Consider the following 24378-nt stretch of genomic DNA (forward strand, 5'->3'; position numbering starts at 1 on the left):
AACAAACAAAATGGATAACAATACTGAATCGAGCACCCAATCAGAAACCACTGGAGTTGTCCCATCCCAGTATCCCCCATGGATCTTCCTTTGTTCTGTCAACCTGGAGAGGGAGCTGCCCTTTGGCAGATTTCACACGATAATCCTTCAGTAATGGATTATAATCCTCATTATGCAAAGCCTAATTTTGAGTACATTTATTTAGTAATTGCATGTTTTTGACCTGAAATGTGCCCATTCTCTGCCGAAGGAGCCCCTGATTGTCACAATTTCTGCTTCGGATTCCTAGATGGCTTTTCATATTGAGTGTTTCTGTACCCACTTCTTGTTGCTTGCAGACGTCATTTCAGATTTTCACTTTCAACTTTGTGTCCTTCACCTACGAATTGCTCCTTTTTAATTAGCCATTTTAATTTAGCCAAGGAAATTCCTGAACTTTCTTGCTGCAACAAGAGCTCTGATTCTACAGGATTTCTGCATGGATTTTTGGTTCCACAAGGGACAGAAGTCTAGTTCAAAGGCTTTTTGTCAATTATGGTTGGAAGGCATGCTATAGAAGAGCTATTGCTTCCATCTCTTGTTGTGTTGTATCTTCTGTTTCTTTCTGTGACAGAATGCATCTGGCGTGGGTGGGATAGCATGAGTTTTTTAAAAATTATAATACAATGATGTGACTAATTCTGTTTCTGAAAGTGAGATCTGCTAATTGGACAACACTTACATTGTGCCGAAAAGTATGATGCACACATTTACCTATCCTCCAAGGACATCTCCAGCAGTGTCAGCAGGGCTTGTTCAAAGGTCACATGTATTCCTGAAAATAGCTGCTGAAAGTCAAAGTTCAAATATGCAGAGGCTGCTTTTTAACAGTGTGACCTCTGGTTCAAAACGTTATAATTGTGTACCACAGATGCCTGTTGGCAGTTAATATTTAAATAGAAGCCATGTGTAGTTTTGACATAGTGGCTACTGGGATTACACAATTGGATAGGCAGCAACATTTGGTGCTGTTCATTGTCCGCTTGATAAACCGTGACTCAGTCATGACAAGGCCAGGTGTGTATTCAGCTGTTTGGGCTGGGTTTAGCCACAGCAACCATGTCGGGTCCAGCCCAGGAATCCCTCTTTGATCCCCCTGAGAAGGCTTTTCACCTTCCTCCACAAAACCGATTCCTCCCTAGTTGGTACCCTGTGAACCAGTGCTTCAGACGCACTAATATTATTACAATGTCCACCTCTCACCATGGGGATCACTACTTGAGAGCTTTTTTATCTAGGCAGACAAGAGGAAGAGGGTTGAGTTAGGGTAGACCAGAGGGGAGGGTCATCTTGACCTAATTTTGCAGGCTTCCACGCTTTGTCCGTAGTGCCCACCTACTTCAGGCAAGGCACTTTGTGTATGACCTCAGAACACAAAGGATACCTGTTACAGCAGCCAGAATTGTAACCATAACAAAAGGCTTGCTGTGGACTAATCTGATGTAACATGTTTGCCATTATAAGTGGGTGCGCCTTCCCCTTAGTTGATTAAACTTGGGACTCTCTCGAAGGGTTTAACTGCATCCTGATTGGGAGTACAGACTGCTCCAAAGCCTTCTGCTAGAGTGGTGAAGACCAGAGACTTTTAAGCAAGAGGCAAGCTTTTTCCCTCCCACTTGTCCCAGGGTCATTCATATTTGTGGTGAAACTGTGTGTGGACCAAGGCTTTCTGTGTACCCGAGACCACAGGTACCCTGGAGCTGCTCCCTGGAGGTGACCGAACCCTGCAAGTGACCTCTAAATCCCTCCTGGTTGGGGAGATGGGCAGTATAAAGGCTACCTTGCCCCTGTGACCCTGGACTGGGTCTCACAGTGACTGCAAAGTCCTAGAAGCAGCCCAAAACGTGTTTTCCACCTCAAAATGCTTTTTCCGAGCCAGCTTGACTGTTTTAGACTCTGTTGGAACTGCTACAGGACCTGTGGTGTTACTTTTTGAACTTCTAAGCCCTTAAACTTCTTTTCTGCTCTTTGAACCGTTCCAACGCTGTCAAATTGACCTGATCGGTGGCTCAACTTTGTGCAAGCAACCGACATGCTGCATATTGACTGCAACTCGATCCAGTGGAAGCATCGCCTTCACCTGACCTTGGCCATCAACTCGGTCCACTAGGAGCCAAGTTTCACTTGTCTTGACACTGAAACAACCATCTCAACACTAGTAAAGCATCTAGAAGCCTAGCTCATAGCTGTTGAGCATCATAGAGAAGAAAGCAAAGGTACTTGAAGAGTCGCACTCCAATTTAAAGGATGTTGGAGACTTGCAAACTTACCTTTTCTATCCTTTTAAAGACATTTTCATAAACGTTGAGATTTTGCTGCTGACATTTTTGCCTGAGCACCCCAGTTTACAGACACTGAATCCCTCGTCATTTTAAAGTCTGCTTTAACAGTTTCCCTTCTGGGGGTGGGAGCTAGTGGTTTTATTAACGGGGTGTGCATTTTTATTAGAATAATTAAAGTTCCTATTTTTATAGAGCCTTGGTTGGACATAGTATTATGTTTGGCCCCCTGCACTATTGTTTTTATGTTGCTTCTGTGCCAGCTCACACACTTCCTCAAAAGTATAACCTGCTCTTGGCTAGCTCTTCCTCATACTGAGGGATCCTTGTCCCGCTGTACTTGTTTCGCCCTTAAGGTTGGGATCATTGCGGGTTTAGTATTGTGTCGGAGCAACGTGCCTACTTAGTGTGCCTTTGGTGGGAGGAAGTGGCAAGGACAAGCTGGCCCTTCTGTGAAGCCACTCTGTCTGGACTGGAGGTGATGATTGGAAACGGCCACCTGGTAAGATGGTATCCCGGAAAGGCAGCTCGAACTGGACGAAATAGCACGCACAGAAACATCCTCCAGGAACCTTGCTCAGATGGTTGGCTGAATCTTGCTTGCAGATAGGAGCAGGTCGGTATTCTGCCCAAGAAATGTAACCCTTGACAGGCAGCAGGGAATATCTAGTTCCAGGGAAACATGCAAGGCAAGGTCCGGGAAAGGGGAGTCAAGGAGATGATCACAAAGGGGGGAGGTGCATAGAAAACGACCTCCAGCAGTCAGCATGAAGGAAGAAATAGAAGGGGGCAGGAGGTTAGGGAGAAAAACAGGAAACCTTGGGAGAAACAAAGCCACGAAAGATGCACAGAGCCATCTGCTGGGGGTGCACCTTTGGCGTTGAGATGCATCGCCAGCAGTCCAACGCGAAAGGAAAAACCATTCCGAAAGCACCTACACGTCACCAGCATGCTAATGTCACACGCTACGTGGAATAACCAGCTGGCCATGCTGGAAGGGGCTGCTGAACTGGAAATGCTGTTATAGCTGTCATTGTATTTGTGCAGGACATGACAGTGTTGTGCTGAGTAGTTCTTCCGCAGTAGTCATTTAATCAGTTTCCCATAGCATCAAATGAGTATCTCTCCCAGAGAGTGCCACTGCTCATTCTTCCAGATCGTTGTTTGATTGGTTGCTTTTCAGAGGCCTGGTTGTGTCAAGGAGATTCCTAGGGCAGTTGTGTTGAATGTATAACTCGCCTTCTATACCTATTAGTGTGTGTAATGCATTTCTATAACGAAGTTGACAGTCACTAAGCTTCTATTAACTACTTGTTTGCTTGAAAAGATTCCATTGCCCTTTGAAAAGGTGAAGCATTTAATGTTGCAAGCTACTAGTCGGCTATAAATCACCCACTTCCTGAAATGATTAACCCATCTACCACATGCACACAGCACACAATCTCTTGCTTGGCTAGAGTAAATTATTGCTCCCCAATGGCTAGTAGTACGTCCAGGTTATATTACCTGACCTGTGCTGGCATCCCTTTCCCCCCCGCCCCCCCAGTTCTTTATGCTGTTATTTTGTATAGTGAACCAATAAGCCTATTCCGCCAATTTCCAGCATCTACATACAGGGTCAGGGCCATGTACAAGCAATCAGTTTGAGGAGAATGGGGTCCTACAGGTTAAAAGCTGCATGCAAAATTTCAGGGATTTTGGCGGGCATGAATTGTGATCAGTGCTTGGCAGGAGTCCCCTCTCAAGATGTTCCCTTAAGATTGTCTCCACCTTGATCTGTCTGCACTGGGGAATCATTGGAGGGTAAGGGGACAGGAACACTTTCGGAAATAATGAGGCTCCACACACAAGTTTGGTGAGCTGCTGATGGACAAGTGTTAACATTCACAGTTTATGCTATGCTGGTTGCTTGTATAGCTTGTGTGCCACTCCAAAGTTGCTTGAAATTCTTGAAGGGAATAGTGGTTGGAAGGAAGGTGGGGCAGCAGTGTTTTAAAGGAGGCTATTACTGGCTGAGGGCTGTCCAGAACCACAGCGAAGGTGGATCGGGGCTGAAAGTCCCTCCAGTGTTGCCAAGTAGTGATAGCACATTAGGAGAGTTTGGGATCAGTCATTTACAGTGCATTTAGCTGGACGATCTTTGCCCGCTAGGGCAGAATTGCCCTTTTGCAGCATGTGTCCTCACCTCCAACATGTGATCAGCAAGCAAGTTTCAAAGATTTCACATTTCTTGCCTGGCTTCACGAGCCAAGACTAAAGGTCGTAAGTGGATGCTTTTTGTTGTTTCCAAGATCCTCTCAAGTCCAGCTAGCATCAAATTGTTTAAACATGTACTGCAGTGTAGATCATTCTAAAGTGGGATTATATGCTGTAAGAGCAAGTTAAGGAATCTGGTTTCATAGACCACCTATACACATCTGCCACATCCTTGCCATCCTGCACTGCTTAAGCAGGGGCTCTAGCATTCCTTCCCTATGTGTATGGGGACTTCTTAATTGTTAATTCCCTACTGGCCTGGGAGCTGCCCACAATCCATTTTCCTCCCTGCCTTGGAGCATCAAACCTCTGTGTCTGGATGCAACCGCGCCCACGCAACCTGCTTTCCTGGCGGTGCATAGCCATCTCTTCCCTTTCTGTCCTTTGAGTGCCTGTACGCTGCTTGTGCTTGGACATACTCACTGGTTTGGTCCTACTTGTGCCGCCCACCAGAGGGCGCCTGTGCCCCACTACCTCTGCTTCCCTGGGATATCCTTTTTTTTTTTGTTTCCGCCCCCCTCCAACTCCTTACCTGGCGCAGCACAAAACCCACACATCCTGCTTGCCTGGGTGCACCTCTCGCGTCCCCATGCTTTCCTGGCATCCACTCCCACTGCTTGAAATTAGTCCATGCATAAAATTAAATCTTTATCCCTCAAATAAAATAAGCAACTTGAGATATATATATATATATATATATATATATATATATATATATATATATATATATATATATTGCTGTATCCATCTCTCTGAGGCTTGTGGATCTGCTTAGATCACATGCTATTCATAGGCTGACATCTAGTGGTATTCGCAGAGTATTACATTATTTGTTTTCGAAACTCAAAGGGACGTCGACAGGGCCTGTCAGTAATACTATCCCTAGTGTGACGTCCACTGTACCCATGGTCCTTCATGCGTCGAGGTCCTTCATTGTTTTTTTTCCACCATCATAGTCGGATGCAAGTTGCAGAGTTCCGTCTTTCTAGCCAACGCCATCGATTTATACAAGTTTTTTAAAAGTTAGATTTCTTCCTATCGTTTCGTTTCGAAGGCCGTACCACCATAAGATATTTGTCGACGGCTCGCAAGGACAGATTCTTTGGTAACTAGTTTGACCGTTAGCGCCCAACTTTTGTGGCCTACTTAGGCCTCAACGGACCTGGGGGAGGTCATAACTTCTTTACTTTAAAGAATGCCTATTCCCCTATTCTTCCTTTGCCATCACCGAGCTGCCATCTTTCCATAATATGGAAAACGCACTGTTTACATTTTGCCCTTCCTGTAACAGGAAGTTTCCCTGGAAGGACCCACACAGGGTGTGTAATCTCTGCCTCCACATGGTCCATTCCGAAAAGCATTGCAAGTTCTGCAAACTTTTTTGGCCCAAGACATTAAAGAACCGGAAGACTAAGCACTGCGCCCATCGCGCCACGCAGGCTGAGATCGCTATGGATGTGGAGGGAGCCAACATTGATGTCGACGTCCTAAGTGACGCTAAGGTCCATCGGGACCCAACGGTTTCCCACGTGCGAGCCTCCGACTCCATTAGGCAGACTGGCGGTTCTGCTATGGAGAAGACACCTGGCGGCTCAAGCACCCACACTCCACGCCGCACTAAACACAACCCCCATGACTGACAGTCGACCACTTCATCGACCCATGAGCCACGTGCAGTGTCGAAGGGAAGGTCTGAAAAATCACTGTCCTCTGGGCCATTGCGATCGCGTTCACCAAATGATGGGCACCCAAAATAGACACTGAAGTCTGTTTCCGACAGCGCAAACAAAACAGACAAATCCTCTGGTACTGGCGAACGTGCGTCGAAAGACGCTCTGGCGGCCCTTTCCATTAGCTCCAATATGAGGGAAATCATTAAAAAAGATGTCCCAGACACTCCTCAAATCCGAAACGTCGAAAAACACAATCTTCGATGCCCCTTACTCCCCAGATCCCATATTTCTAAGTCTAAAGAACCCTCTGTCCCTATTGACACCCATTCAGGGCCAATGCAACACAAACAATTATCTACATCAGAGAGTCTCTACCCCTGTTCCCACAGGTTTTCAAAGCTCCGCCCAATGGACCCCTGAACAATTTGATAGAGTAATGAGGAGAATGTCATGCTTTGACTTTTTTGATGAACATCCTGATCAGCTGTCCAACCTCCACAAGGTGAGGCAGCTAATAACCAGCCTGCCACCAAAAGACCACGACTAGACACTGCCCAGCCTAGTACTTCACAGAACATGCCTGCAGAACAATACTACATTGACACTTATGGTACTCAAGACCCTGGTTCAATAGTAGACCAAGGGGACCTAGTTTACACAGATCAGTATTATGATGACAATGACGTCTACATCATACAATCTTTAGACACTCAAGACCAACCTGTGGCTGATTCCCCTGTGGATAATTAGCTGCACTATAATGAGCTCCCCTTAAAGTCTGCCAAACATTTTATTGATACCCAAGAGACACAAGTAGACAAGGACTTTGTAGAGGACATCCTTGGGGATAAGAGGTCTGCAGCACAGTTTAAATCACTCCTGCAGTTCATCCAGAGGCGCATTCATCCTTCATTGCTTACCCCCAACCTTACCTTAACTGTATCGAAAAGATGTTCAGACCAGCCCCCTCTGACCCATTATACATCAGGGTTCAATTAACTACCACAAGAAAGAGCGGGCACACCCTTAGCCTCTGCTGATGCCCCTCCTGACAAGGAGGGCAAAAAAATATGTACACTGTGCAGGAAAGTAGCTTCTTCGGCTACATACCAAGTAAGGATAGCTACTAAAATCACGCTCTTGGCAAGTTACAATTGACAAAAATGGGACGAGAGCTCCTTAACACAGCTTTTAAAAACACTGAGTCAGCAAGTGGCAAATTGCATCCTGAAGAATGGACGCAGCAGATAATGCAGGCCGTATGGTAGCTGAGGGTCCTCTCATTAAGCGCCATGCATGGCTAAGGCAATCCGGCTTTAAGCTAGAAACTGTGAGAAACCTGAAGTTGCCTCACCCGCTAGTTCCCGGGGGATCTGTCATCCAGTGGCCAGTACACAGCCATCGCTATTGGATCCAGTTCCTGGGGGGGTGGACCAGTGGGGGAGGATCAACTGGATGGGGGTCTTCGTGGAGTGGAAGTGGGACACCGAAGGGTGATGCGCGGTATCCCCTTCCCTATAATACTGTTTCACCATCCTGCCCAGTAGGATACTTAGAAACTCTACCCCTGTGCCCCCTTTTCCAACACAAATACTTTCCAACAGCGTTCACGACAACGGACTAAGACCCGAGCCGTTTACCTGACCTGTCCCAACACAAGGGTCAGGCAGAGTCAGGCAATTACTGGCCTACACGCACCCCACTACCCTTTCCTTTTCCCATAGGGACAAAAGGCGGAGCACAAGAGCACACTCCGAGCAAGGCTGAACGCACGAGGAAGCAGCCACTCCAGGACGGCAGCTCAAATGGAGGAGAAAGCCGATGAGACCTGAGAAGACGTCAAGGAGATAGTTGCGATTGCCCTTTTCAGCCCAGACCCACAAAGCTTCTGATGAAAGCTACGTAAGACTGGGAATCGGAGCTGGCAGATGGTGCAACGGATGTTCGTGCTATATGGCACCCTCACGCACTGATTGCCAGGGTGGGGAGACGTGGCCACCGAGGTACCGTCCTAGGCTCCAGGGACAAAAGGAACCGCCAACCAGTTCAACACAGCCAGTGAATCGGAGGAACCTGATAGTCAACCGGCTTGTGTTAGACTCACGGTTGCAAGTAGCAACAGTAAGAAGATAAACTAGACAAGAGGTCCTGCATGAACAATCATGGGACCAGAGTCAGAGTGGTCTGGTGCCACGTGGGCGCTCAGTCTAAGGTCTCTGGCTGGTACCCCTCCCCTGAACAAAGACTGTTTTGAATATTACGAGTAAACAAAACTATTAGGCCCTCTGAAGCAAGATACTTTACATGAGAAGAGACTTGGGCACAGAAGGCCCTGATACTGAGAAAAGGAACTATAATATCGTGCTGGGGAAGCCCAGGAGTGTTCTGTGCTCGAGTGTCCAGCCTTGTCCCGTGCTAAAAACGTGGTGAGGGGAGACGCCGGCCATAACATCCCGACTTATCTTTTTGTGAACACATTAATTTTCTTGTGCACATTATCTCACTCTTTTGTAACGGAGGATTGGCAATCGTTTCTTTTAGTATAGGCCCTTTTTATTAGACTAGACTCCACTACGACTGTATTATTTGATGGTAGTAGCGTGCTCACATCTTAGGTTTAGCTTAGGCGTTTATTAAACTGTAAAATGGGTGAGATAAGCGCCCTTGAACTGTGGTCACTTTTGTCTCTTAATTTGATGCCATGCCTTCCTTGCAAAACTCAAGCCACCCTGCCGATCGAACCAAACACCTTATTTGGGAAAGCAGTCGACGCACTGAAAAGTTTTTAAGAAGAGTAGGACACCCTCAAGTCCCTGGGACAGCTTACGAACTAACCTGTTGTGCAGAGAGGCGCATTTAATATGAGCAGCTTTTGAGGACAAAACTCCCAACGGTCCTCTAACTTTAGTTAAGGTGGACAAACTTCATCATGGAGTTCCTCGCCGGGGCAGTCCTCCCAGCAACATTTTCAAAGGGGGCACAGAAGGTCTAGGAGTAGAGGCAGAGGCTCAGCCCCCCCCCAAAGCAATGACCACCCACTCCAGGTCCCCTCCCATGTTTCTCGTAGGAGGTTGCACGCGTCTGACGTGATTCCCTCCCATGCGTGGGAAAAATGACAAGTGGGTACTTTCCACCGTAGCGGGAGGCTATTGCATAGAACTCGTGCAGAGACCACCCAACCACCCACAAAGACCAACAACGCAGGAGGAAAAGCGCATTCTGCTGGAAGAGGTCAAAGCACTGCTGGAAAAGGACGCTATAGAGATCGTCCCGAAAGACAAGGTAAACCAGGGTATCAAGAACTTCCAATGCACCCTGTCCTAGACCTGTGCCCTGCAAACACATTTGCCAAGCCACAAACTTTTCGCATGACAACACTACAAGAAGTAATACCACTGCTAAAACAAGGGGACTACATGACAACATTGGACATGAAAGATGCATACTTTCATATTTCAATTTTCCCAACCCACCGAAAATTCCTGCACTTCAAGATAGCAAATCAACACTACCAATTCAAGGTGCTCCCCTTCAGCATAGCCTCAGCTCCAAGGGTATTCACCAAGGTATGGGCGGCAGTGGCGGCGCACTTGCGCAGACAATCGATCCCAGAGTACCTGTATCTGGACGACTGGCTGATAACCAGGGAATTGCCCCAAATTTGCAAGCAAAATGCACAGAGAACTTTCAAACTTCTGTTCCAATTGGTGTTTTCAATTAACGAGAGAAAAAAATCAACTTGTTCCAAGCAGTTCCTAGAAGCCATCATAAAGACAAAGGAGGGGGCTAGTCTTCCCCACAAACGAAAGAGTTCAAAACATACTGCTGCAAATACCTAATTATCTGACCAGTGTGCAAACAACCGTACGCAAGGCAATGCGCCTGCTCGGGATGATGACTTCATGCATTTATCTAGTTCCACAGGCACGGTTGCGCATTCCTCCAATGCAGGAGTGGTTAGCAAAACAGTGGTCTCATGCAAGCGGTCAGTGAAACAATCTAGTGGTCGTTTCGCTAACCCTAGTAAAAGCACTTTGCTCGTGGCCAAAGGAAAATCTGTTAAAAGGGAGACACTTTCGCATTCCTCAAATACAAGCGATAATTGCAACAGAAGCCTCACTCTCCGGATGGGGAGCCCACTACCTTCACTACACAGCGAATGCCTGTGGACACAGATCGCATCCAATAATCACGTCAACCTTCTAGAACTGCTAGCGGTACTCCAAGCCCTGCAAGCTTTCGAACCGTGTCTAACAGGCCAGACGGAGAAAGTCCTCACAGACAACACCACTGCCATGTTCTACATGAACAAACCTGCCATGTTCTACATGAACAAGCAGGGAGGACCACACTCTCCAAGTCTGTTTAGGCTATCCCAGAAAATGTGTGAGTGGGCACTGCAAGGAACTCATGGTGGCAACAGGACAGACATAAGTGATCACAGTTCAAGGGTGTTTATTGAACAATGAATGCTTATGCAGGTTGGAAAAACGCCTAATCTAAATCTAAGATGGGAGCAAGCCTCAACCATCATGAAAAAGAAGGCAATCCTAGTGGCATTGTCAAATAAAAGGGCCTATACTAAGAAACCAATTGCCAAACCATACAACTAATACAAAAAGAGGGTGTGGGATAGCTCTCAAGCAAAGAAAGAAGTGTTCTCAAATAATATGTCAGTATGCAGCAGCATGGCTCTACCTTCGGCAAGTTATGAGCATGGGGGTAAGGTTGGATCTCGGAGCACAGTATTCTCTCGAGCTTTCCCCAGCACAAGATGACCGTTCCATTCCAGCTATCTGGTCCGTCGATAGCTAAGTCTTGTTTCACTTGAAAGTCTCTTGCCTTCATGGACCTGATGTCTTCAAAATAATAAAACAAAAGTTCCTTCAACAAATGAATGTTTGTTTCTTGGTTTCACTTTGGGTGAGGGTTCTCCACCCTTGGCTCCCCTTCTTCCAGGCGCTGATGCCTCTCTAATCTTCTCCTCCCTCAGTCGGGTTCACTGTGGCTTTTCCTCCTTCACAAATCTCAAATGTCTTATTAAGCAGTTCCTATGGACATCCCTCGGCCGGGTTCACTTTTGTCAACACACTGTTTCTTGGGACTTACGACTTTGTCCCTCTTGGGATTCGTTAACCTGGTTTTCTTTTTCTGCAGGACTCCCTTCCCTTTCTTTCACACACTTCGTAGATAGTCTATCGATTGTACAGGGATTTTGCTTGACCGGGGATTTTGCTTGACCTTCAGTATGACCACTTTGACGTATTTCGGTGGCTCTCCTATGGCCTTCTGGTATCTGTAGGTTTGCTCAGATGGGGATCTACCAGTCTTTGGAGTTGGCACCCACGTGGTGCTGGTTTCCCCTCTGCAGCCAGTCTCCGCTTAAACACTTTTTACAGTTCATTCATAGTCCATTGAACTTGGTTCAAACTTGCCACTTTGTGATTCTCGCTCAACAGAGCCCGGTTCTTATCGGTTCTCCCCTCGACTCACCGGCTGCGATGAACCGCTTGGCTTTCCTTCTTCATTGGAATCAAGGCCAGTACCACGGTAGCAGGAGTTTCCCTCGCTCCTGCTTATCGGCATAGGCTTGCCCCATGTACCCTTGACATCTGCTGCAAGACACGTGTGCCAGATAGATCCATCCCGGATGATGTCACTTGGTGCAACGTTATGCAACAAGCCATACATAAAAAATTAGATACCATCAAGGTAAATACACTAGAGAAAAGTAACAACCTAAAATGCATTATGACTACACCTTCAGAATGGTCCTTTCAGAGAGCATCAATGATTCCTATCTTTAATCTCTCCCCCATAACAGAAAAGGACTTAGACTATTATCACCCAACTTAAGCCCTGTTGACATGCACACTACTATGATAATTAAGACCTGTGCCCCTTCACTAATTACTTCCATGTGCCAATTTGTCAATACTTCTATATCTACCGGCACGGTACCTCGGGATCTTAAGAAATCCTGGGTTATGCCAATTTTGAAAAAAACCTGGCCTCTCAGTTGACATGCCAAACAATTATCGCCCTATCACCAACACAGCATTCTTGCTTAAGATTCTGGACCGTGTGGCGTACATACAAATTGCTGATCATTTAAAAACATTCCCCATCCTTAATGACAATCAGTCGGGATTTCGAGTTGGATATGGCACCGAAACCGCGTTTCTTGAGCTCAAGTCCAAATTGATGGCACGTATGGATAATAAGGAGGCATCTCTACTTATGCTGCTAGATCTCTCCGCGGCTTTCGACCTGGTGGACCATGATATCATGGCCACCAGGTTGTCTGAAGTGGCCAACTTCTCCCCACTAGCTTGCAAATGGGTTTTGTCATTTCTCAACAATCGAGTTAGCAGAGTCTTCCAAGGCAATGCCGAATCTGAGTCTATTGTTACAACCTGTGGTGTTCCTCAGGGTGCCTGCACTTCCCCCTGTTTTTACAATATATTCACGGCTCCTTTGATTGCAATGCTCGACCATGAGAACATTATATTTACCAACTACGCGGATGACACTCAATGTGTCATCCCGCTTCAAGGGTCCCACAGACTGGATGAAATTGCCATTAATAAAGTTTTTACTATAATTGAAACCTGGATGGTTCATAATAATTTAGCACTGAACAAATCCAAAACTGAACTACTGGTAATTGACTCACTGCATACTATTATTAAACTTGGTCCACAGTATAACAACTTCCAGCTGGGAGAAGAATCCATCAAACATCTAAAAAAAAGTAAAAACCCTGGAAGTGACTTTCGACCAACACTTGTTTATGAAACAGCATGTCAGTAGTATTGTCTCATCATGTGCATACTACATTAAGCTTGTAACACATCTAAGGCCTCTTATCTCACAGGACAATGCAGAAACTATCGCGAGAGCAGTAGTAGGCTCCAAAATAGAATACTGCTCGAGCCTTCTTATGGGAATTAATAAATCTGAATGTAACAGGCTGCAAATCTGCCAAAATGGGGCTATTGGAGCCGTTATGAAACTCAAACACAGAGAGCATGTTACACCAGCGAGACGTGAGCTACACTGGCTGCCTGTGACCTCTAGATTTCTATTCCGCACCCTGACTATTGTACATAAGTGCAGATCTGGGAAAATTCCTGGATATTTACAACAGCTATTATCCATAAGAACTAGCACAAGAGCACTTAGGTTCAGATAGAAGAAACAAGTTATTTGACCTAAGTGCCACACTGTCAGAACAACCAATTCAGCCTTCTTCTCTAATGGACCTAGAGCCTGGAACGCTCTCCCGATGGAGTTAAGATCCATGGACTCCTTAGAATGCTTTAAAAAAAAGATTAAAGACCCACCTATTCCACTAAACGACCAATATGCCAGTGCTATAATGTCGTTCAGCCCTACATTATGAATGTTTCCTGTTATTGTTATCTGGGTTCTGTAATGCCCTCACGCCTTCGGGTTCATGGTCGCGCTATACAAATGTATTAAAGTTAAAAGTATTGTTCGGGGTATTAGTCTCTCTTCCATGAATGTTCCGCGGTTCTGGGACAAAAAGGGCAAGGTCACTTCGCTCTTCGCCACCCCAGAGGTCTAAGTGGGCGGGAGCGGTCGGGAGCAGTGCTCCTATACTTTTTATTCAGTTTCACTGTTCCTATACTTTTATTTTCAAAAGAAACCGTTCCAGAACGTTTTAGTTTTAAAATAAAAGTGGAGGAAGAAGTTGAAGCTTACACTGCACATTCCCATAAATAGCAGGTGTGTTTGTTTGGGGGTTTGGACTGTGTGTGGGAGGGGCACAGCGATGGGGTTTGTGGGGAGTGGGGCAGACGGGCAGGATACATAGCTCCACTACTTCTTTTCGTACACTTCGACCACTGCGCCACCCTCTCGATTCCGGCCACAATGCCCCTTCTCTTGAACTGCAGTGCCTGATTAGCCATCTCGTTGTGCTGTCTGCTGGGCTCGTACTGTGCTCCCGGTCTCAACATTTTATCCCTGTGGGGAATGGAAAGGTCCGTTGGGTGTGTGATTTTGATTAATTGCCTGACTTTGCCTGACCCTTGTATTGGGACATGTCCGGTAAATGGCCTGGTGTTAATCCGCTGTCCTTTGTGTTGTGCGAAGTGTTTGTGTTGGAAAAGGAGGTTAGGGGGTGGCAGTGGTTTTGACCGTTTTACGTGAGAGGATGGGGAAAAGGTATTAAAGGAAGGGGGATACTGCGTCTCACCTCCCAGCATGAAAATCTTGTATACACGACAGCTTTTGTTATTTTCCTGTGTACATTTACACATAGGTTTAGAGCAGAGGGCAGTGCAAAGGTCAGGTTACTTGACGGAAACTAGAAGGCTTACTTTTTTTTTTCTTCTCATCTACATTGATGGAATTGCAAGCCACCTCGGAAATGTATTACTGTGAAGCATTTCAAAAAAAAAAATAGAAGCTTCACACTGATAAAAATAATTTTCTTTCCATTCAGCCTCTGCTGTGTTGATGCTTATGGAGCAAACAGAAGCACTGTGCATATTAATTTTCCTCGAATTTTAGGATTGTATCATTTATAAGATGGAAAACTGTTGCAATTGAGAATTAATATTTTGTAACAAATGATTCTTTTTTTTTCTCCAGTAAAAGCAAGCCAGTATTGCACAATTGTATTTCTCAGAGTTCCGGTGCTGTGTGCATAATCATGTGGAAGCACATCATTTTTACACTTTAATTTGCACTATAAAAACAGTGTGTAAAATTATGACTATGCACAGTCTAGTTTACATCCATTTAACCTTGCAGTCAATGGGGTAAATTACTATACGTGGTCAGTGGCAGCAGAGTCTTTGCTCAGGGGTGATTGTCATTATCACCAATCACATGTGTTCTAGTCTCTCAAATCTTCAATACTACAATTAAAACATCCAAAACCTAACTCTCCAGGAAGTGCAAGCGCTGTTCAAAAACAAACAAATGAAAGTTACATTGGTAATTGAAACAGAAACTCAGCAAAACATGTACCTGTGATAATCCAGATAGGTATTTAACTTTATGTAGTGCTTCATAAATGGTTTGTCCAACATCTAGGTACTGTGATTATTATACCTCAGTCGATACTCGGTTAGCCAACCTCTTGTGGAGGTTAGCCAATAAGACAGCTCAGCTAGTTTTGCACTAGTCACTGCTATCTGTGCGTGATCTGTAGGTTGCACGTTCAAATCCTAGCAAGGCAAACTCAGCTCTTCGTCCTTTCGAGGTCGATAAAGGGGGACAGACTTTGGTTTGGTGATAATTCTGATAAATATGTTCTATGTACAGCGCTTTGCAAAAAGCGCTTGCGATATAAATAACCATTACATTAGATATAGAATTTAGCATTGTGTCCTTGCCTCTCTGCACTTGTTGTATCATAACATTGGCATACCATTAAGTAGTAATAGCTACAGGAAATGAGGACTTTCATTAAGCATCAAAAGGCAATTCTGCTATCGAACCTAAAAACACACAATACAATTCATGTTTTCTTTACTATGTAATTGGCTAGGTTTTAGAGATTTTAACATTTAAATATATACAGGAAAGGTCAAATGGGCAGACCTTGGAGAAATATTCAAAGGTGTATTCTGTCACAATGCAGAAAGCTGCCCCATAGTAATGATTTCCATACAGTTTTTGCACACGTCGGCCGGATGTCGCATACATTTTACTCTTGCAAAGGAGAAAAGTCATTTTTACTCTCTTACAAATCATATTTACTCTCAAAGTTTAAAAATTGGGATTAAAATACTCCGACCTCAAAATCTTATCTGGAGCACTGCTAATACCCATTACAGTGTTAGCCCATCCCCAACTCCAACCATGGGCAAGGAGAAACTGAGCACCTTCCCGACAGATTGCTAGCTATCCAAAATGCGAGCTATCTTCCTGCAAAGGAGGGTGAAGAAAATAATACAAGGCTATCCCTCACCCCCCATGAATAAAGCCCAAATATCCTCAGCAATAGGGTCAAAATGTATTCCCGCTGCCACACATACCGCTCTCCTAATCCCATGGCAAGATTCGCAATGGATTAAGAAATGCTGAACCGACTCTAGGGCACCACAGAGGCGGCAGATCCTGACAGGTCTGGGGATGTTTAACCAGGCCCCCATGATTTCAAAACTCTAAACAGAATTAGTTTTGCGTTTAAGGTAGTCCCAGACCAGTGTGTTGCCCTCAAATTGGTTGATGTAATTAGGGGGCCCAGGACAGGCAGAAATGTATTAGAAGAATAGACCACTATTTGACAAAGAAGCCAGTTGCACTAAATAAGGCTCACGGAAATGTCTGCACACAGCCACCCTCATGGCAGATTTGAACTGTGGAATGGACACCTCAAGGTAACGCCCGGGACCTGAGCCAACCATTTATTCCTAACCGTGACCAAACTATGTATGGCACTAACCCTTCATGCGGTGGATATTGGAGCAGTCTGCTCAATAGATAGCAAAGTTTACAGTACCAGCCTCAGCATTGGCGAGTTGCCAAAGAAAATTCAGGGAGGACAACTGCAGTCTTGTCATGCAGGAGTAAATCCCAAACTCCAAGAAGATGGTCTGGACGGGAGTCCGAGTTGGAAGCCGGAGCAACCTCTTAAGTAAAAAGGATTCCAGTATGGACAAACCCTCCATGTTACCAGGCTGCTATAGAACAGCACCGTACATTAACACAAGGCTAATCTTTGGCAAAAATAATTTGACCAAAATCCCCAAGTAGTAACCCCAACCGGCAATTTTTTCCCCAGGGCCCCCAAGGCTTAGGCACACCTTAGTCTGGTGTTATCTAGGTGACAACTACCACATAGGCCTCCATCAAAGAGAACGCCCAGATACCTGTACTCTTGGACAATCTTAGGTTTTTTCTCCTCCAACTGCCAAGGTATGATGATCTTCTTTTGACCAAGAGGATGGAATAACATAATCTTTGCTTTTGAAACTAGCATGGCCTCCAGTTTTAGGTGCTCCTGTCACCTACAGCAGGAATGAAGTGGGGAACAGAATGGAGCAAGGGATGAAACTGGTTCCATGTGATGTTAACAACATTTTTTAAAACAAAATTCTTTTTACCGAAACTTAAATACCGAAGTAAAAAATAAAAAAAATTAGGGTGGATTACCCCTGACCCCCTGTTTTTTAAAACCCTACCCTGTGCTGTAAAATTGTTTTCGTTATTTTTTTATTTGTTATCACTGAATACTGATGAGACTGTCTAACCAGCTTGGACTTGGAACTCACTGCAGTGGAAGAGTATTTCAAATTGGAATCTACAAGCATAGATGCTGCATAGTCCATTTGAGTACACTATTTGCTTAAAGTTCTTAGTACCTCAAGAGGTTAAAAGACAAAATTACAATTGCTTTGTCCCTAGTACAAAGGAAGACTTTTCGGCAAACGGGTACTTTTATATGCCGCTACAGCAGTAAATGTAGCACTTCATGTATCAATTTTACCAGTCACTCTCTGTATTGAATCTTCAGTTTTATTAAAAGAAGCAACCACGCATTAGCATGTGTCTGAGTGCAGAGTTAATTCACAATATAAGCAAGATCAGAGGAGAGGTGAGAGCAAAGGAGTGGGAGTTACAGGAATTACAAAGTTTTCAAATAACATCTAGAAGAGCAGTGATGGTGGCCGGTTAGAAAGTTATTGACTTGATTAAATCCAAACTAGCCAATAGCACAGTACATCAATTTTTTAAAAAAAGTTTTGGTTTATTGTTTTAAATCGCAGAACTAGCTCGAGAGCAGCGCAGTGCTGTACCAGAAGGTTCGGGTAGCTGGTGTTCGGGCTGGCATCTTTTAACAATGGTGCAGTACTGTGAGTTGCGTTCTGCACGTCCATGTGGATTAGTCCATGGCCGGGTGAAATCACTTCTGGGTAGATAATCAAGTGTATGCTTTACAGTTCAAGTAAATACAGGGTAAATCTGGAAGATAGCACAACATGAAGGAAACGTCAGAGCAAGCAAATAGCTGTATAGTCATTACGCTAGGTGACTATTGGATTAATCCAATTAGACACAGAATAATCTGGAAAGCATTGAACACAATGAGTATGCATAGATGTAAGAAAATAGTAGTGTCTGAAAGTATTGCCAAGGGGTCTTTTATGGAGCCAAATGGACCCCACAAAGGATGCAACATGTGGATTTGTTTTGCAAGTTTTTCTTCAGGCCCGTTTATGTTGGGGAACTCAGAAATGAGCAGAATGGCAACATGTCTTGATTCAAAAAGGTTGTTCAAAGGTCTCCTTGGGTCTCTTCTGGTGTCAGTCACTCTTATGGAGTCACTCTGTTGAATGATGTCTTGGTGGGCGAGTTGCCTTCAGTGGGTGCCAACTGGGCAGCTAGCATTGCAATGAAGACGCTGATAATCGTATTGCTACTCTGTTCTCTTTCAGCAACTCCACATATCTTCCAGATGTGAGAAGGGCTTGAGGGTGACTTAGTGCATGATTGGATTTTGGATCACTCTCTGCCTTAAGGTTGTAAATCTCTAACCTCCCAGCCCATCTTGCTCCCTCATCACTGAGCTGATGTTAACTCCCTAAGGGCCTGACACTAGACTTTGTCCTTGCCTCTAGAGCGGGCTGTGGACTAATTTCCTTGAAGCCTTGCCATGTGTTTGCTGTGTTCCCCCGCACCCCAGACAACAAATAGGCTTGTGTTGTCATACTCTTTGGCTGACATTTTCCTCATGTCCCCATATGACTTCCCCTTCTCCTGCTCACTACCTTCCTGTTTTTTTCTCTCCTCCAACTGCCTTGCCCTCATTTTACCAACCTCTCTGCAGCCCTCTATTCTGGTGGTTTTTACTTTCCCCCTGCTTCACTTCTGACCATCTATGCTTCCTTCCATCCTTTTGACTCGAATGCCTTCTTACTCGCCCTGATGCCCCAATGCCTCCTGCATCTCAAATGCCTCTGCTCTTCTCCAAGCTCTACCATTATACTCTTTCTCTCTATGCATTTTAATAGCAGGTCCTTCCCGTCCTGTGGAAAGGACTTTCTGCTGGGTGTGACAATTTCCCCTATTCAAGAGATGCCAAAAGGGACAAACACTGCAGGTCCGTGTTCATAGGACAAGTGGCTTTCAATGCAATAGGAGTGTGCTTTTTAAAGGGCCAGAAATGGCAGGTTGAGCCATGTGGTTTTCTCCTGCTCCAGTCCCCCAGTGGTGTATGGGTGACCAGGTGATTTTCCCCCAAACTACATGTCCCATAGCAGTCTCCCCCCGCCCCACTAGCATCTTATGGGTTAATGCACATAGTTACAAGTCCCAACTGGGATATAGAGCCAGAAGAGATGGCTTGGTAATGGCACAAGAGTGCATGCGTGAAGTTTTGTCAAGCCACTGATCTGGAATTTAACCGATCGACTATTTCCTGATTACAGAAACAATTGTAAGCGCTTTCCTGAATTTGATTGTGTAAGGGGGATACACAAAGTTCATGTGCAAGAGTTCCATATTTCCGTAGCTTACATTTTGTTTCCTAAAGCAAATGCACTCCCCGAGTAAGATCTTCTGGTGCAGTATTCTATTTTCTCAAGAGGAATGCACAATGATGCTGTACAATAGTTCTATTTCAAACTCTTCTTGTTTAGATCTATCATTTTTCAGTCTGCTGAAATAGCACTACAGGGCCTGTATGTTGAGGATGGAGTAAACTGTTTACCTTTGGGAGTGATCTGCTCTTAGAAATGTGGTCTTGATTTAATCTCTAAAGAATCCTGTATACCCTGCGCAGCCAACAGTTCCCTCCACTGACGAAAGTGGTTTTGACCCTCATACTCTGAATCATACACTGCCTAAATAACCTCTGCTGAGCCAGGTTTTTTTTTCACTTCCATGATTAAATATTGGCATACGGAGATCATTATTGATGTCCTCTTAACCAATCGGAATGCAGTCAAGAACTACTTTCAAGAATGACTGTTCATTCCATGCGTTCCGACAGAATGCATTTCACTGGCACAGGAAATCAGTCTGTGCTTAAAGTACAAAAGAAGTATGACTTTCTTGCACAAACATGTTCCATTCGGATTGAAACAAAAACTCTGGTCAGGAACACCACACAAATCGCCCAATTCTTCAAATCTGCCTGCTTGCAAGACAAGGCACTTCCATTCTGGGATGACCTTTCTTTTTTGTCTGCACCTACCACCGGGCAGGCAACAGTCCGCTTAATTCCTCGAAGGGAACGCTAATATACAAGTCTACACCAGGGTCCCTATAATTATGAACAACCGGGAAAACAATCCTAGGAACAGTCTTTGTAACTGGAGCCACATGGGCTCACATATTTCAATTGACAAATACAATCTTTGAAGAAATACAATTATTATTGGGGGGGTATCGTCAAAAAATGACTGTTATTCATCAATGTTGTAGAGGTGAATTTATATTTCATTGTTTAATATCACACTCCTAATCTCGTGAAACATTCAAATCACATTGCTTGTAGTAAAAACAAAATGGCGACGGTAGAAGCAGTTTGATACATTAATAAACATATTAGAATATAAATTGACTACACAGCACAGTTAATTGTGACTATTTATAGTCTAAGTGTCACTAATGAAAAGTGCAAAAAACGAATGCTCATGACTCTTATTATGATCCATACAGTATGCAATCAAGTTGATGGCACATTTGTTTGGTCATGTATAAATAAGCCAACTAGTTTAGTACAATGTTATATTTCTCTGTGTAGCCTCTATAGAGTGACTAGTTATAAAGTTTAATGTTGGTGACTCTAGAGGTAAAAACATCCAACTCCTGATAAACCGACGGCATAGTTGAACTGTACTGCAATGGTTGGGTACAGTGACAGTGGCCCATATACCTTCCTACTCAATCACCTGGCCTGTTAGGATCTATAAGAAGGGTAGCAACCAGAGGGAGGTTGCAACCAGAGGGAGGGTGCAGGAGTCCAACGTTAAAAATTAGTGTTGCAGGTTAGAGGATAGTGGTGCAGCAAGAAGGAAGAGGTGAGTGGAGGAGTCAAGGGTATGAGAGTAGATGGCGTAGAGAAGGTGGGGAAAGCGATGGGAAGTGGAGGACGGATAGGGCAAAAGTGGGATAGGGGCAATTGGGTATATAAGGCAAAGTGGAGGGAGGCAGGAGAAACAGAGGCTAGAAGAGTGAGGGGGGAAGGGGTTAAAGGTAGAGGGGGGAGTGTTAATGGGGTGGGGAACGAGAGGGAGGGGGAAAGGAAGGAGCAGCATGGGGCGCACTGGGGTTAGAGCAGGGGAGAGTGGGTTTTGAGAGGAAGAAAAATAGCACAGGAATAGGGGAAATGAGTGGGGGAGACAAAGGGGTAGGAGACAAGGGGGCGGAAGAGAAGGGGGTGATGAGAGGGAGAGAATAGGGGATGACCGCAAAGACCAAGGGGATGAGGTAGATGAGAGGGAGCAGAGGGGAGTTAGGGAAATGATGTGCTGGGGAGATGGAGAGAAGAGGGGATGCACAGAGGATGGGAGAGGGAGAGAAGATGGGAAGAGTGGAGGGAGGAGAGTGGAGAGTGGATGGGGAGAGGATGGTAGAAGAGGAAGATGGAGAAAAGTGGGGATACAAAGAGGAGTGAAAAGGGGAGGAGGGAGTGAAGTGCAGAGAGGATGAGGGAGTGAAGTGCAGAGAGGAGGAGAGTGGGAGGAGTGGTGGGAGAGAGGGACAGGATGGGGAGGGAGATGGGAAGAGAAAAGGGAGAGGCGAGAGAAAGTGGGGTATGAGACAAAGGTGGGGCGAGTACTGGAGAGGGGAAGGTTGGTGCATGGTGGTGCAGAAAAGAGGTAGAGAGTAGTAAAAGAGGAGCGCAAAGGAGTGACTTCCAGTAGGAAGGGGGATGAACGACACCAGCGTTACAGAAGAGGAAAGCAGACCAAAGGGAACGGACATGTGAAGGGTCATGGCAGGACCTTGGACCATGCTAAGCTTCTGACTGGATGTTGGAGATGGTCAAGGGAATAAGACTCAAACCTCGGCAGGGGTAGGGGGAACTTACATTCCTGGGGTCCAACTCATTGAGTCTGAACACCTGACCCATATCATGGCGTCCCAGGGCACCAGTGATGGAGGAAATCTGCAAGTCTTGGTGAAGCACATTACAGCCTGACAATCCTGAAAGCTAACAAAGACCCATGACTAAGCCAAGAAAGAAGTGTGGCACGCGAAGTGCCAAAGACTGTGAGTGACGGTGTACAAGAAGGTATGTTTGGGTTTGGAGAGGACGAAAGGACTAAGGACTAGGGTCCGAAGGAGGCTAGGAAAGATCTTGGATATTTGTTTCTCAACTCTAGTTGGTGTGAGAAAATTAAACCCTTTTATGAAATTGTACTTGGTTTTGAGTTTTCTGGTGATCCCTGACCTTGATGGTTCTCAATTGAACGTATTTAGTGCCTTCATTTAGCTTCATTGTAACTTGCTCATACCATTGTTCAATGTGTTTCTTGTCCATGCTGCTTCGTGAAGAATAGTCTGTTTTTGCACATTTTGTTGCTTGATGTATGTAGAGTGCATAAGCGCCATTGCTAACGCCTCGAAACAAGGGATTCTGCATTGTTCAGCGCAGGTTATCCACTGCCTAACAGGCAGCATAGATGTGGACTTCCTCACCAAATACCAACAGATCGTCACCCTTCATTTTATTGGTAATATTTATTAAATGAGGTGGTGCTATGCAACTAAAAATGATCCATAAGTATTATGGCTCCTTCATTTGGAATGCGTGTGAACAATACCTGAATTTAGTTTGTCATGTTGGTACTGTTGGGAGACCTTCTATATAGAAGACCATGGCACACTGTGAAGTGATGAAGGTCATTGCAGACACCACCTGGTTGGTTTCAGCTTGGAGAAGAACTCTAAATCGTGGCTTTTGTTTATTACAGCTGGCTGGCTTTTCCTTCATTAGTGCTGCAAAAGCCAAAACGAGCACAGCGTCGGGCATCCATTTCACAAAATGGATGCCCCCATGTGCTTTCTTTGAGCTTGATTTGCTCAAAATTTTACATAGGGACTTGGAGAAAAAAAATTGCCATTGATTTTTTTAAATATTGCCCATCTATTTTTTAAATAAAAAATTTTGGGCGAACCATCCCTTTATGAAAAGACACAATTGCAATTAATGAAGATAAACCAGAAGGATACTTAATTTATGTAGTAAACATCCTGCACACATTTTGAAAAATATAATTGTTATGTTGCAAAATAGGACAATGAATAAAACAGTGCTTTATGGACTCAACCTCCTGGGTACAATACCAACAAAGATTATGTGGGAACTTACTACTTATAAAAAATCTACCTTGTGGTAACAAGTTTTAATCTTATTCCTAAAAATGTTCTCAAATGGCGACCATCTGGGCATTGCGAGATGTACCTATGGAGAATGCCTCTACGTTTATTTTCCTTACTCTGGTCGCTTAATAATTTGTAAGATTACCTCTTAACACAGGTGTTGGACCAATCGGCGTCATAATTTCCTCTCTGCTGCTTTGATTGTTAATTAGCAAGGCTAAACTTATATTCCCTGCAGAAAGTGCTTTGTAGTATTTGCATCTGAGGTTCTGCAAATACCCACCTGACATTTCCGACCAAATGATATAATGTATTTGGTGCTGCCATTAATATTTTTCAGAAATTTGCGATGGATTTTCATGTTACAGCACACTTCATGGAGGATAACCCCAATTCGTACCTCATTATAGCAATCGGTATGCAATTGGGTAAAGCTAACACCTTCCTCCAAATTCCTTGTTCCAATATCCTGTAATTACACTATTCAGAAAATTATGTAATCTCCAGACCATAAAATGGAGCTCGGCATACTTTCCGGTCATAGAATCTAAAGGGTTCAGAGTGAAGTGACCATATTTCTAAGCAATACCAGACATTGGGGCTCCAAATTGTCTTTCTCTTTCCATTAGTTTATCATGCATAGTATCTGTTTGTTGCTCTAACAAATGTAAAACCAAGGTACTTAATAGATGGAACCACTGAAAGAATATAACCACCTAGGTACCATGTGTATCGACGGCACCTCGCACCTCTTCCTTTAAAACACAAAAGGTTGGTTTTGGACGAGTGCACATTGAGTTTGTTTGTTGAAGCAT

The 24378-nt window shown here is 44.6% G+C and overlaps 1 protein-coding gene across 3 annotated transcripts in view; it reads left to right on the forward strand.

The window, feature by feature from the left end:
- Positions 1-24378, forward strand: part of POR (cytochrome p450 oxidoreductase) — a 964880-nt gene that overhangs the window by 240366 nt on the left and 700136 nt on the right. The window lies entirely within an intron of this gene.

Source organism: Ambystoma mexicanum, chromosome 9 (genome assembly GCF_040938575.1).
Source record: "Ambystoma mexicanum isolate Mex_15411 chromosome 9, UKY_AmexF1_1, whole genome shotgun sequence".
NCBI classification, from domain to species: domain Eukaryota; kingdom Metazoa; phylum Chordata; class Amphibia; order Caudata; family Ambystomatidae; genus Ambystoma; species Ambystoma mexicanum.